We start from the raw sequence: 15043 nt of genomic DNA, 5'->3' as shown, positions 1-15043 counted from the left end.
ATTATTAGAGTAATCTCCCTTGCAAATTGCATATTTTCTGAGTTCAGCTAGACCGTGTACAAAAACGTCCGCTAGACTGGTTTGTGCGCTTTACGATTAGTCACATTGGGAAACAGTCAAATTGCTCCGGAACAAATGGAATAGTTCACGAACATTAGTGAAACGTTTGGTGGCTGAACTTGGGGCTTTATTCGTAAAAATGGTTCTCAAAATACATGTCATCTATTGGTAAATTGTTTAAAAAAAAAAATTAATGAGCATTCTCCGTCTGTCTTTTATTTTAAATTTCCACGTGACACTTTTTTTCTTTCTTTTTTCTTTTCTGCTGTTAAAACAATTGGAACTAGGCTATCATTTTAAAAACAAACTTGTTAACTTCATCTTTTAAAATTAAAGCTGCACTCTCGCCACAATAGACATTATAATATCATTTACTAATGTGAAAGTTTGTTTTGTTTAACAACACAACTAGGCCACATTGATTTATTAATAATCGGCTATTGGATGTCAAACATTTGATAGTTCTGACATAGGCCTATAGTCTAATTTTTCTATAAAGGGCCTGCTACACAATACGATAAAATCGGACCGAGTCACTCGTACAAGGCAATCGGACGTGTTGCCACAGGGCACTTGTCAATTATATGAAATGTGACGTCATCAGAAAACAGTTTTGCTGTAACCATGGTAAACAATGTCGTGTATTGATAAGAAGGCGGCTGTCGTAACGTTTCTGTCTTTATATAAATAACTGGACACCCCACAAAGAGATGTGCCCATGATACAAGTCTATGAGCTGTTGGGTCTGTGCAGACGACAGAGTTTTCTGCCATTACACTCAGAACATAGAGGTTATCTGTGCCATGATCTGATTGGTCAACGTCCACAAACGTCCGATTCAGTCGTATCAAAATAGAACAGGTTCTGAACTTCAACTCGTACGAGTGACTTGGGCCGATTCATTCGTACGACATGCCACATGTTATGATTTGCTTGTTAGCGTTGCAATCCAAGTCACTCGTATCGTGTAGCAGGGCCTTAAGTCAGTTAGAAATGCTGGTCAACTCGCCCCATACCAACTCGCCCTAAAACCAACTCGCCCCATACCAACTCACCCCAGGGTTTGATCAACTCGTCTCAGTGTTTGGACTTGTAACTCGCCTCAAACTTTACTGTCCGTAAATAATTGTGTTGAAATTAAAAATGGACATCTACAACTTTGTTGTCATTTTATTTATTAATACTGCAGTGGAACTCTGCTATTATGACCACTTATTACAATAAACTGTCAAGCCTATTTTAACAACATTTGTGAGTGTGTCCCGTATATCCTTAAAGCTGCAGTCCCTGGAATATTTTTTATTATTTAAGCATTTAGCATAGATGATCCAGTTCTGTTTGGTACATAAAAGGTCCACCACATCGCTACAGTTTCGAAATGCTCGCTTATCTATATTATCTAGGTCAACAACAAATGCAATGCCAGCTTTGTTTTTCTTCATTTAGCGTGACGTCAGTAGAACTGGGACTTCACATGATTCTGAACAAATTTAACTGTCTTGATTGAGGGGTCGTCTCATATCTTCAAAACATATTTATATCCATAGATGTATGGTACAACAACTTTCCAGGGGTCGGTGGTGGATTTTCCTTGGAATTTTTACGGTTACCAGCCGTTGGCATACGCGCTACATGCAAGGGGGTGTTAATTATGTAATGTTCTAGGGGTAGAGGAAGAAAGAAATGTTTTATTTAATGACGCACTCAACACATTTTATTTACTGTTATATGGCATCTGACATATGGTTAAGGACCACACAGATATTGAGAGGAAACCCGCTGTCACCATTTCATGGGCTACTCTTATCGATTAGCAGCAAGGGATCTTTTATATGCACCATCCCACAGACAGGGTAGTACATACCATGGCCTTTGATATACCAGTCGTGGTGCACTGGCTGGAACGAGAAATAGCCCAATGGGCCCACCGACGGGGATCGATCCCAGACTGACCGTGCATCGAGCAAGTGCTGTACCACTGGGCTACGTCCCACCCCCTAAGGGTAGAGGAAGAGGGTGTTGTGTTCGATTTACGTAACATTTATCAAGACTATATGTTATTTCTATTTATTACTTAGACCTAAAAAAGTGGGGTTTTTAAATGAGCAGTCGGTCTAGGATCGATCCCCATCGGTGGCCTCGTTCCAGCCAATGCACCATGACTGGTATATAAAAGGCTATGGTATGTGATATCCTGTCTGTGGGATGCTACATATAAACGATCCCTTGTGAAAACAAATGTAGCGAGTTTCCAAGGTGCGTGTGCAGGGATTTCAGCGGGGTTGGGGGTTATAGACTGTTAAGTGAAGGGTCATACTCCCCCAGAAAATATATTTCTTTTTTTTTTAGCTTGGGCAGGTAATGGTTTTGACCCCCATCCCCCCCCCCACAATACCCCCCCCCCCTGCACATGCACCCGTTTCCTTTCTAAGATTAAATGTCAAAATGACCAAATGTTTGACATCCAATAGCAGATGATTATTAAATCAATATGCTCTAACATTGATGTCATTAAACACAATAAACTAAATTTACCCTTTCCAAACGGAAGAATATTTATTTGAATTTGTCAATTTTAGCACACGTAAAATTAAGAAGTGAAAACGTTCATTATCTACTTTAGTATATTTTATTAAAAAATATATACATGATCAATGTGTTATATACACTAAACTTTGAAAGTTCTACTAACAATTTATAAAATATTAATTCTGAAATAGGAAGGTACGATTGTCGATAATACGTTGTGAATATCAAACCGGTTTTAACGAAAGACTCTAGTACCGTATCCTCAACCAAACATTCTTCATACAACGCAAGGTTTCTCATTTAATTTTTTGAGACGAACCCTACAATTTCAAATCCGCAAACGCACGTGTTAACTGAAACTGACAACAGGCTGTCGTTTGTGCTTTGCCGAGCAATGGCGGCACAGGCGACGAATCAAGCATATATTTTAGACGATCTCTGTTCATAACGAACACACACAATTTTTTTAAAAGTGCATTTGAGCTTGTATATTCATATTTGTACATGATGTTATAATATGGTAACCAGACACTAACTTTAAAGGGACAGATCCCAGGTTTTAAGCACTATGGCATGTTTTTCACTATTAGAGCCATTTATGGTCACTACAATCAAAAATTACTTACATTTTATTATTTAGACTATTAATTTCCATACAACCAAGGTGTTTCTGGTCATCCTTTTTGTTTCTAATACCACAAAATGCATTTTCATATTTTTAAAAATGCATGTGCGTCTGAGAAGTAATGGATATGGAGTCGCGTTTTGTGCTATTTTTAAGGGTATTTTAATGTCACAGACTCTTGTTTCACTTTGTTGTATCAACATTTGTTACAGGTTTGTAAATTAATTAAACTTAGTGTCCATTATTTTTACGTGTTCAAGCTAGGGTCTAGGTGAAAAATATGCCTTAGTGTTTAAAAACTAGGGTCTGTCCCTTTACGGGAATGGTCAGGCAAGGCTTTTGGACTGATGTGCATATTCATTAATATGTAATGCACATTATTGCTTAAACTATTGTTATATTTAATTAATAAAATAATAATGATATGAGTTGACTAAACAATGTAGGACGAGTTGAGTTGACCTGCTCCCGTCAGTTAGTAGCATTGCCCAACAATGAGACCGCCAACAGGGATTGATCCTAGACTGGCCACGCATGAAACAAGCACTTTACCACTGATCTATGTTCCACCCCCATAATACTAATACAAAATTCCAATGCACAACCACAGTTTTAATAAACTTGTATTTTATCTTATCCATGATTATTAGAATAGCTCTCTTCGGAAATTTATTTTAATGGTCGAGTCTAGCCTTTGAGCAAACAAGCTTTGTCTGGAGATATACAATGACTGCTGATACTGATAGTGGTGAATTTATGTCCTAGCAGCCAAATTAATTTGAATTCACAACTTTTTAATCTTTTGAAGAGCACGCAAATGTTCAGCTTAAAAGTTAACACGGCTAAAGTATCACTGAATGGCAAAAAGACCATAATTAATATAAATTTACACACACACCCTCTGCCCTGGACTATCACTGTTGATGTTAGAGGTTGTACAAAGGGCAGGTCTGTCAACCCTTAAATGAAAAACAATTATAATTATTAAATATATTTTAAGGCCTCTGCATGGTAGCAGTGGGTTTCACTTGTGACATTTATGATATACATGGTAGGCCTACATGTAGTTCTCTGATCAACAACATGGCTTGAACTTAAGAATGGAAAGTTGCCGTCATTGAGATATAAATTTTCATAGGTCGGGAACATCAAATGTTTGACATCCAACAGCTGATGATGAATAATCAATGTGCTCTAGTGGTGTCGTTAATGGTCCAGCCATTGCACCATAACAAAGTTTGTGGTTTGTGTTATTTAATCTATAGGATGGTGCATATAAAAGATCCTTTGCTACTAATGGAAAACAATTAGCAGGTTTTCTCTTTAAGACTATATGTCAGAATTACCAAATGTTTGACATCCAGTAGTCAATGATCAATAAATCAATGTGCTCTAGCAGTCTTCGAACTTAAGAATTTGTCTCCCACAGCAATTTTTAAAAGAATTGCAAAGGGTTAAACAGTCCACCGACGGCAATTTTGAGCCTGCCTATGGCAAATTTTTTTTAAACTGACATTTGCAGCAAATAAACCTAGACTGAAAGGCTGTCTTGTTATATGTAGACATCTTTTAAATGTGCAAATGTTAAATATTGGCAGATAATGTACATCAGGTGTATATATTTCGCCATTGTTGAGCAGCTTTACCGATGGCACAAAAGTGCCATCGGTGATGCTCTCTACCTACGACAATTTATATCTCAACAACGGCAATTGCCGTCGGTGCCGCCGTTAAGTTCGAGCCCTGTCTAGTGGTGTTGTTAAACAAAGCAAACTTTAACTTTGTTACAAAAACACAATATTGTCTTCTTCTTGGGTAATATGCTAAAAAAAAAAAACGTGCATGACCAGGGCTAGCTCTGGCACTCGCTAAATTTACCAATTGCAAATTTTGAAAGCAAATGGCAAATTTTATTTTAATTTGGCGAAATAATTTTATGTAATAAGTGACATTTAAAAAAAAAAAACTTGATTTCTGCAATTTTTGAAGTTTAATAAACAATTTGGCAAATATTTTTGCTCACCCAGAGCTATAGCCCTGATGGAATACATGTAGTACTAGTCTGTTAAAACGTAATAAAAGTGTGTCTGTTGTCATCGTCTTTTTGTTTTTTTCAGTGGTGCATGAGGATATGGACCACATGTAAGTATACTAGTATATTATATACCATGCTATAGCAGTCTTCGCCATGAGCCAATCTAAGGCAAGCTGAAGATTACTCCTGAAATGGTGCTAAGCAAGCAATCCACTGAGGTTTTTAAATAACATCTACATATTCATAAAAATGTTTTATTGAAAGGTAATCAATCTGAAACTTTTTAGGGGAGTGGGGATAGAACAAGCACAAGTGATCTAACGCTTTTCCTGGCAAAGACTGCTATATCATATTGGGAAGAATTTTTTTTTAAATATATATATATGCATGTACAGTTGAATCCCATTGTCTTGAACCCCATCAAGGCTCGAGAAAGTGTTTGACCTATCGGGTAGTTCGACCTAGCCATTCAGTGAACGTGTAACTCGATTTCGTGTTTGGTTCGAGCATTGTGATGTATTCGACACACAAACATTTCTCATGATGCTTCACTCGGATACGGGGTCAGCTCGTATTTTAATGAGCACCTTTAAACACCAGAGAAAGAAAGAAATGTTTTATTTAACGACGCACTCAACACATTTTATTTACAGTTATATGGCGTCAGACATGGTTAAGGACCACACAGATTTTGAGAGGAAACCCGCTGTTGCCACTTCATGGGCTGCTCTTTCTGATTAGCAGCAAGGGATCTTTTATTTGCGCTTCCCACAGGCAGGATAGCACAAACCATGGCCTTTGTTGAACCAGTTATGGATCACTGGTCGGTGCAAGTGGTTTACACCTACCCATTGAGCCTTGCGGAGCACTCACTCAGGGTTTGGAGTCTGTATATGGATTAAAAATCCCATGCCTCGACTGGGATCCGAACCCAGTACCTACCAGTCTGTTGACCAATTGGCTAACCACGACGCCACCAAGGCCGGTTTAAACACCAGAGATGAAATTTGGATTTCAGAGAGAACAACAAAACACAATGGATGCTTATACGAAAATGGGGGAAATGAAGGAAATATAAATACTAATAATTAATTTTTATTTAATTATTAGTAAGTAATATATATGTGTATGTATATAATATTTACCACTGGTATATTTTACCAGGTGTCATTTTATTCACTTTAAATAATATCAGTTTTACATGTAATTCCCCCCCCCCCCCCCCCCCCCCCCCCCAAGTTTATTTGTACTACTGCTGCAGAACTGTGTGTGTATTTAAAGAAAAATATGTTTTGTTTCAGTATAACAAGATAAAGTCTCGCCTCGAGGACGAGTTTCCTGGACAACTGGAATTTGTAAGTAAAATACACAAAGGGAACATTTTGTTTTAAAAACTTTGATCAGCAACATTTTTAGTCATTTAAAAATGTATTGATCTGAAAAGTGTGTAGCGAATCACATGATCTTTAACAAAATATTCCATAACACGGATTATATACAGGGTTTCTGCCAGAGGGTAAAACGGGTATGGCGCCATACCCAAATTTGTTTGCAGATTTTTTTTTTTAACTTGATCTTTTGACAAAATTAATTACTCTTATCAATACTATACGATTTTCTTAACCCTAACCCTAAACTTAACCAATTTTCTTTCTATATCCCCTGTTGACTATAGTTGAATTCAATTCTATAGCACCATACCCACAAATTTCTTTCTGGCAGAAACACTGACTATAGTCCTTTTGCATCAATAGGAAACATGTCTTGGTATGTAGCTCTATAATTAAAATAAAAATGAATATAAAAACATATTGTTAAGTTTTAAACTCATACCAATTAAAATAACTAATTTTGAAAAAAGGTTTAGTGTAAATTAAAAAGTTTCCTCACAAATTACCATGAAATTACATTGGTTAAATCTTCTTTTTTGATACAGGTATGAACACAATTGATGGATTAGCCAAGTTAAAGCACACATCATTCTGCCTTTTGTGTCTGTATACTGTATTATCGATTATTTCAGTGACGTCCTTGTTTTCTGATAAAGTTGGGAATGTTTTGTGAAAGTATTTTGTAAGACAATTTGCAGCACTTACTTGAAAGCAAAAGGTGGAATAACACTTTTTACTTGTTATTGGGAAAACTAAATATTCAGAAAATAGATATAAACCATGTAGCCTATACTGAATCATATAGTTAATTTTGTTATAAAGATCCGTGATCACTACACAAATAAAAAATAATGTTAAGTAGTAGTATCTAATAAATTTTTAATTGATCCGCAACTGTCACTAATAAAACATTTTTAAAACAAAAATGTCCCTGATTTTTATATCTTGAGCAATAAAATATAACCATGTAATTTAGTATTTCATGTACCAGCAAGTGTTTTGGGAGTGGGGTATAATTTTGAGCAGAATTCCCCCCTTGTAGGCTATTTATAGTTATCAAGATTTTAACATTATTTTTGATGGATGCTTTTAAGAGACAGGAGGTTAGCAAAAGAGAGGTGCCTTGTACTATAGCAGGCCTTAGGAATTCAAAATTCATGGGAAACTCTTTTTCAGTTTGGTGCCCTGTGATCATAGGAATCCATCAGAGTAAAACTAGTAATGGTGAATTATGTTGAATGATAATGGGTAACAGGCTTTCGATTCCATAAGTTTGCTAACATGCTACCGGAAGCTATTGTTTCCATGGAATCTAGAAGACCTGTGCTCGAACTTAAAGGGACATACCCTAGTTTTTAAACACAAGGCATATTTTTTTTTTTTACTATATTAGAGCCATTTTTGATAACTGAAATAATACTTTACTTACATTTTATAGTTTAGATTATCAATTTCCATACATTCGAAGTGTTTTGGGTCATTCTGGTGTTTTTAGTATCATAAAAATGCATTTTTCATATTTTTAAAAACGCATGTGCGTCTAAGAAGTGACAGTTATAGAGTTGAGTTTTAGTCTATTTTTAGAGGGTATTTCACCATTTCAAAGTCACAGACTCATGTTTCACTCAATTGTAACTTTATCCAAATATGTTACATGTTTGTAGATTAACTAAACTTAGTGTTAATTTTCACAGGTTGAAACTAGGGTCTGCCCCTTTAAGAATTTATCACCCATGGCAATTTTAAAAAGTGCCCAAAATTTGGATATCATGTGATGTAGAACCTTGGTCACATGGCACATCTAAAGTGTCTGATTGGTTACAAGTGGGGACAAGCTGCAACATTTGTCCAAAAGATGAACATACAGCTAAATCTTGCAACGTGTTGCAGGTAGTCCTGCCTTGTCCAACTTTGTTGCAGTAGTAGTCTACACGGTTATACATTTGTTGCGCAACAAGTGGGGACATTTGTCCGGCTTGTCCCCAATTTTTTTTTGGACAAATTAATGTATGATCATGTAGACAGGTCTTAATAATTACGAAATATTTGACACCCAATTGGAATAGTTGATGATCAGTAAATCATTGTAAACTGTGTGTTCTGTATTCTGATTGGTTAATTACATTCTTTTCTGTGATCAAATGAAAATGACATCTAGAAAGCTAATGACATCATTAAAAAGTGATGTCATTAGCAACTGGAACAGGCCAAGTTGACGGTTCAAGGGTCTACAGTTAGATTGTAGCCAATTATTTTTTTCAACAAATACCAAATATACAGTTAGTTCCGTAGAAAAACTATTCAGTTTACAATGGATATAAACATATGGAACTTTTTAGATTTGCTGGTGTTATTGTCCATTTGATGCCCGCAAATGTTTCATTTTTATATTTGCGTGATCCAATAGACAATAACACCCACAAATCTGAAAACTCCATATGGTTATCTCCTAAATGTGCTCCAGTGGTGTTATTAAACAAAACTATTTGTCAAAATTACCAAATGTTCGACACCCAATTTGAGTCAATGTGCTCCAGTGGTGTCGTTAAACAAAGCTAACTTTAACTGTTGTTTTACAGAGCAGTTATGCGACTCCAGTCAGTACGGGTTTCTTGGAGGTTGAGGTGGTCGGTGGAAAGCTTCTTCACTCCAAAAAGGTTTGTTTTCATTTTGTCTGGGGTTTTTTTTGTGTCATCATGGTTCACACGGGTTTTGGAAAGTTATGGTAATTTGAGTTTCTTATTCCAGGACCTGAACAGTTTTGGAAAATTTAGATTTTTTACCTTGGATATGGAAAAGTCTTGGAAAACTGACATTTTAGTATTATTAAACTTAAATCTGTGACAAAATAAAAATGCATTCCATGTTCATTGCAATAATATATACATTTATTTATCTATTTTAAATATGATTCAGTAAAGCGTTTAATAGTCTCGATACCGCTATACAATCTCTGTATAAGTAACCATAGTCAGAAAATCGAGACTCTTGTCTAATATGATAATTTCCGTTTCCTTTACAATTTGTTTACGTCTGATCTGAATTTGAAAGTGGATAAAATTGAATCTGTCATTAATCGGTTTGCATCGTATGTTTTGTGAGCAAATTATGCTTGGATTTGATATCATTTTCAACACACAACTTGGAATGTAGGTTGTACGTTACAGAATTTTCACAGACTGATGAAAGATTCTCCTGCTCGCCAATGATGATTTTGTATCAATCACCAGCACAAATGTGTTTCCCATGAAGTTTTGTGCACATAGATGGGTGGAGAACATACCAGTGGCTTCAAAGGCAATGGATATATTGAAAAATTAAAAACAAATTGTATCTCATGTTGAAAGTGAGAAATGTTACACAACCCCAAAATGTAAGACTTTTAGTGCAGTGAAAGAAGCCTGTAATGATGTGCTCCTTCCAGCAAAATTTAACTTTTTTGTGTTTGTTGCCAACATGGTTACTGGATATTTGATCAAGTATTAGACAGACCAGCCTATGCTACCATTCATGGCAGGTGACTGGGAAATGATGACCAGAAACGTTATGGGGAGAATTCTAAAAAGTGAAGTATGCAAGAAATTGACAAGTTGCAGCAAAATTGCCTCTTATGATATATTGCCGACTCAGATTGTTTGCACTATTCCAAAGTTGATATTGGATTCTCAGCAGATAAGATTCTGAGGGAGTTGATGACATCTAAAAAAATCAGTGAGAAGAAAAATCTGGAATTTCGTATGGAGGCGAAAGCATCTTTGAGTATGCTGCTGAAAAGACTTTTGGATAAGACACCCATAAAGTCAACTTTGGTAAGAAATGCAGTGTGCTTAAACCCAGTGGACAAGTCAGTGAGGCCAGATGAGTGTCAGAAAAAAATGAAAGGTGTGTTGACCAATTTGGTGTCCCTGAAACAATTTGCAGAAAGCAAGTGTGACCATGTCCAAAGTCAGTTTAGAGATTTTCTTCAGGAGGATGTTACCATGCAAAGGAGTCTCTTCCTACATTTCAATTCTGCCAAAACTCAACTTGATAGTTTCTTTGCTGAACGTTAGGTATATTTCTTCTTTGATGCCAAACTGTGGTCACTAGTGAAGCTGATGCTAGTGTTATCACATGATCAGGCCACAGATGAGCGAGGCTTTTCAATAAACAACAGTGTGGTGGTTGTGAACAAAAGAGAGATCACCTATCAGTCGCAGAGAACGGTGATAGATACTGTGAGGAGTTTGGGGGGGGGGGGGGGGGGGGGGGGTTCTTAAAATTAACATTACTGACAAGATGTTGACATCATGCAAAGCAGCCAGACAAAGATACAACCAGCATTTAGAGGAACAATGGACAAGAGGAAAGAAAAGAGCCTGTGAGGAAGATGTAGAAGGGACCATCCAAAGTAAAAGAAAGCGGTTGACTGAAGACATAGAACAGAAAAGGAAGCTGAAAAGGCAGCAGATGAAGCAGAGAAATCTTCAAAACGAGAATGGATTGTCAAGTTTAACTGCTACAGGAAGAGCATAAAGGAGAAGAAGGCAGAACTACTGGTTTTAGATGAAAAGAAGTAATTCATCAGTGGATGCTGTATATATTCATTGTTCCTGTACAGATTACATGCATCCTACATATGTTTTGTTGAACTAGTGTATATTAACATATTGGATACCAAAACCTTTATTGAGATGTACCTGTATATATAATGAACAATTTGCTGCTGCTAGTATTGAACTGTGTTCCAAATTCATATTGGTAAGTTTTTTTGTTTTGTTTTTTATTAAGATGTTTCCGTTCAATAAATGTTGAACAAAATTTACTTACAAATTACCAACAAGGTTTTGGAAATCTTGTATTTATTTGTTGGAAAAGTTTTGGAAAAACTATGGAAACTCATGTCTTCACATCTGTATGAACCATGTGTCATGTTTTCTATGGCAGCGGTGGTCATGTTTGTAGTCTGGTTGTCTTCACTTTATTTTAGATGCTACCTCATAAATTTCAGGCCTCTCCATTTGGAAAGGGTAAGAGAGCCATCCATTGCTCTCCTGATATTAATTCCAGGCAAGAAATTTTGTTGGCTAAGAAAGCAGTTCCACACATTTAAAAACTAAGCATCACAGGGTTCGAAATAATATGGTGTCCCAAAAAATAATAATGCATGTTGGCAAATTATGGTAAGTGAACCACGAGCAAGATTTTAATGTGGAATACCAATTTTAATAGTGGCTCATATGTTATAACTCTAAAGAAGATAAAATTATTTGGGCAACTAACACCATTATTTTTTAATAATTAAGTCACCCAAACAGGACATTGATCGCATTTGGTGACCTGGCCACAGGCAGTTTTGAACCCTGTATCATATGTAATAACACATACTTGAGCAAACTTTTTAAATTTAGCCCTAGGATTTTGTCAAGGGGGTTTCTCCACTAGGAGATTGGGGCACCCGTCACAGGAAGTTCATTTAGTGGGTGGGACAAAGTTGAGGGGTGGCATCAGTTATATCGGGAGCTTCAGTGTGACCGAAACTTGGGGGGGACCCAAGGGGGAAAGGGGCAGGCCCCCGGACAGACCTAACTCCCCCTACGGCCGAAACCACCTACACCCTACGGCACCTAACCTATTTCTGGTGGAATACCCCCACCCACCCAAAGCGGCCCCCCCCCCCCCCCCAGTCAATCCAACCGCCCTCCAATCCCGATGCCCCCCAATGTTGATAGTCCAGCGGATGGGTTGCTAGGAGAGTGACCCAGAAGTAGATCTTCCGCTGGTGTATTGAAGAGAAGGTGAGGTATTGAAAGTTAGCATCTGGTGAGTCTGGCAGAGTGAAACGTATTCAGATGATCCAGAAGTCCAACCAACAGAAACAAAACGTGATGTCATTCAACAGACACTGGCACTACTTTAATTTAGAATACTAGAGGATGCAAACGGGGTATAGTACCAGGTTCCACCAACTAGGATAGGAGCAGTGCACCGCCCTATTGAATTCCGATTTCTTTTTATTTCAATAAGATTAAAACCTGTATAAAATAAATTAAAACAAATTAAAATGAGCACGCTTGTAAAACTATTAAATTTAAAAAAATATAACACCAAATAAAAATTAAAATCTTTTTATACTGCCAGATAACAATCCCCCATTATCAAACCCGAAGTAAAAAAAACAAAAAACAAACATTCATCCATCAATACCAACACCACATATATAATTTTAAAAATATAATATTAAAATACAGTTAAATATTAATATTTATTTACAAAATTCATTTATTAAGAATTTTTTTAAAACCAGTACATTATATTAAAATTGAAATTCCGAAGCATGCCAGGCGCGACGTTGCAACCAGAGGAAGTGATTAGAGACTGGACAATAGGGGCGAAGGTAACATCCTTCCAACACCAAGGGGTAGTTGAGGAGCAAACAATAAAATTGAGTGCAGTTACTAAGCTCACTATTGACAGTCAAATATTACAAAGAGGCCGCTCCAAGAAATATCCGGATCAGCCACATTTGCACCAATCTAACAATGCCTAAGCTATGGCCGAATCCGGACAGTGGAGCAACCTGTTTTATTTAAATATTAATATTAGATTGATACACAAAGGCGACCAACAACCTGTCTATTATTAATTTATTCTCCTTAGGAGGATTCAAAAGATTAAACGCATTAAATTCCAAATTATTCTTATTAAAATAATTTACCAGTTTCAGTCTAATTTTGTCATGTTTAGTACAGTCAATTTTACATCTTCAATTTTATGACATACTAAACAATTGGGTGAATTAATTTTCTTAATTTTAAATCTAAACTCATTTAATGCTGAAGAGACACCTATTGCAATAATTTTGGTTACTTTAACATTAAAAGAAACTGGTCCAGGTGTGGTCGCCTTTGGTTTAATATAAGCATGCCACACTCTGGTCCTGTGGTTCCATTCGGTTTGCCACAGGGCTCCAAAGTGTGGTTCGGCTATGGAATCTATTTCATTATAGTTGTGTTCAACTGGAACACCGACAGTGGGTTCCTGCAGGCTCTTTTTGGCATTGACATCGGTTGATTCATTGCCAGCTATACCAATATGCGCCGGAACCCATTCCATGATGAGTTCAGTCCCCTTAGTAACAATTTTATTATAAATTTTATTAATTTGTTTTATAATTTTGGGTCTGACACTATGGGCTCCATTAATTGCCTGCAGGGCACTAATTCTGTCAGAGAAAATGACATATCTATTGGGGCTACGATTATTATGATATCTTTCAATCCACTTGAGGGAATACAGTAGGGCCATTAATTCTGAAGTAGACATCCGAGATATTATCTGGTAGCCTAGCCCTAATAGCTACAGATTTTTTAGTAGATTTAAAATGTTTTATTACAAAGGCCATTCCTGTTTTCCCAGTGGCTGGATCCTTTGACCCGTCTGTATAGACCTGAGTCACATCCGGGTAAAATTCCCCAACCACTGCTTGAAAAATAATTTTCTTAAAATTTTGATTATTAGTTTTAATCATTTCTTCCCTGATGTGGTAATGAACTTCTGGAATGGTGACCCGCCATGGCAGATCGACACTAGTCTCTATTCTGCTTAGTGGCAGCCCAACCATCCCAAAGTCATTTGCAAATTTGTTAAGATAAGATACAATAGATATGTCCCTATCTCTGTTTATATTAATTTTAATAGGCTTCAAGTTGTTGACTGGAGATTCAGCAGGGGCGGATCCAGGAATTTTAGCGGGGGGGGGGGGGGGGGGGGTCCAGTCTTGAGCATTTGAAGGCCCCCCCCCCCCCCCCCCCCCGACCCCCCCCGATAGGAAATTTTCATATTTGAAGATAGCTTTAGATGGATTTGAAGTATATTCCCGTTGTCAAGATCAACTCTCTGGTCACGAGCAGGGGGAGGTCCAGACCCCCTCGACCCCCCTGGATCCGCGTCTGATCAGGCACATGGCTACGAATGGATATGAGAACTCTGCTGTTGAATCTTAACAAGGGGAGACAACTCTAACCATATTTGTAGAGCAGCCATAAATTTGGTTTACATCAAACTTTTATCATTTGTTTCAGAATGGTGACGGGTACATAAACACTGAAGCCAAAGTTCAGAAAATCATTAAGGGAGTGAAAGAAGCTCTGTCTAAGCAATGAATCTGACAATAAAATAGTAGGTACCTCTACCAGTCTGTAATTATTGAGAGGAAAAATGATGGTGAAGGCATCCAGAAAATGCATCTAAAAAATAAATGCAATGTGATGATATTTATCAGTTATTTACATTATATAGCAAAGACTTCTTTTGTTTCAATTTTCCTGAGTGGCATTTTACAATCAGCAGCTGCTTACCATTGGTGAACTGTTGGATTATCTTCCATTCAAATCCAATGAATGAATGAATGAATTTGAATGT

The 15043-nt window shown here is 36.9% G+C and overlaps 1 long non-coding RNA gene across 1 annotated transcript; it reads left to right on the top strand.

Annotated features, from left to right (window-relative positions):
* Positions 1–56: 56 nt before the first annotated feature.
* LOC121370420 lies at positions 57–14767 on the top strand. The gene is made up of 5 exons (XR_005957676.1): positions 57–228; positions 5332–5356; positions 6551–6604; positions 9220–9297; positions 14704–14767. It is a non-coding gene; the product is annotated as an uncharacterized LOC121370420 (long non-coding RNA).
* Positions 14768–15043: the final 276 nt, after the last annotated feature.

This window comes from Gigantopelta aegis, chromosome 4, assembly GCF_016097555.1.
Source record: "Gigantopelta aegis isolate Gae_Host chromosome 4, Gae_host_genome, whole genome shotgun sequence".
Classification (NCBI taxonomy): Eukaryota; Metazoa; Mollusca; class Gastropoda; order Neomphalida; family Peltospiridae; genus Gigantopelta; species Gigantopelta aegis.
This window is presented reverse-complemented; position numbering and strand designations above follow the sequence as displayed.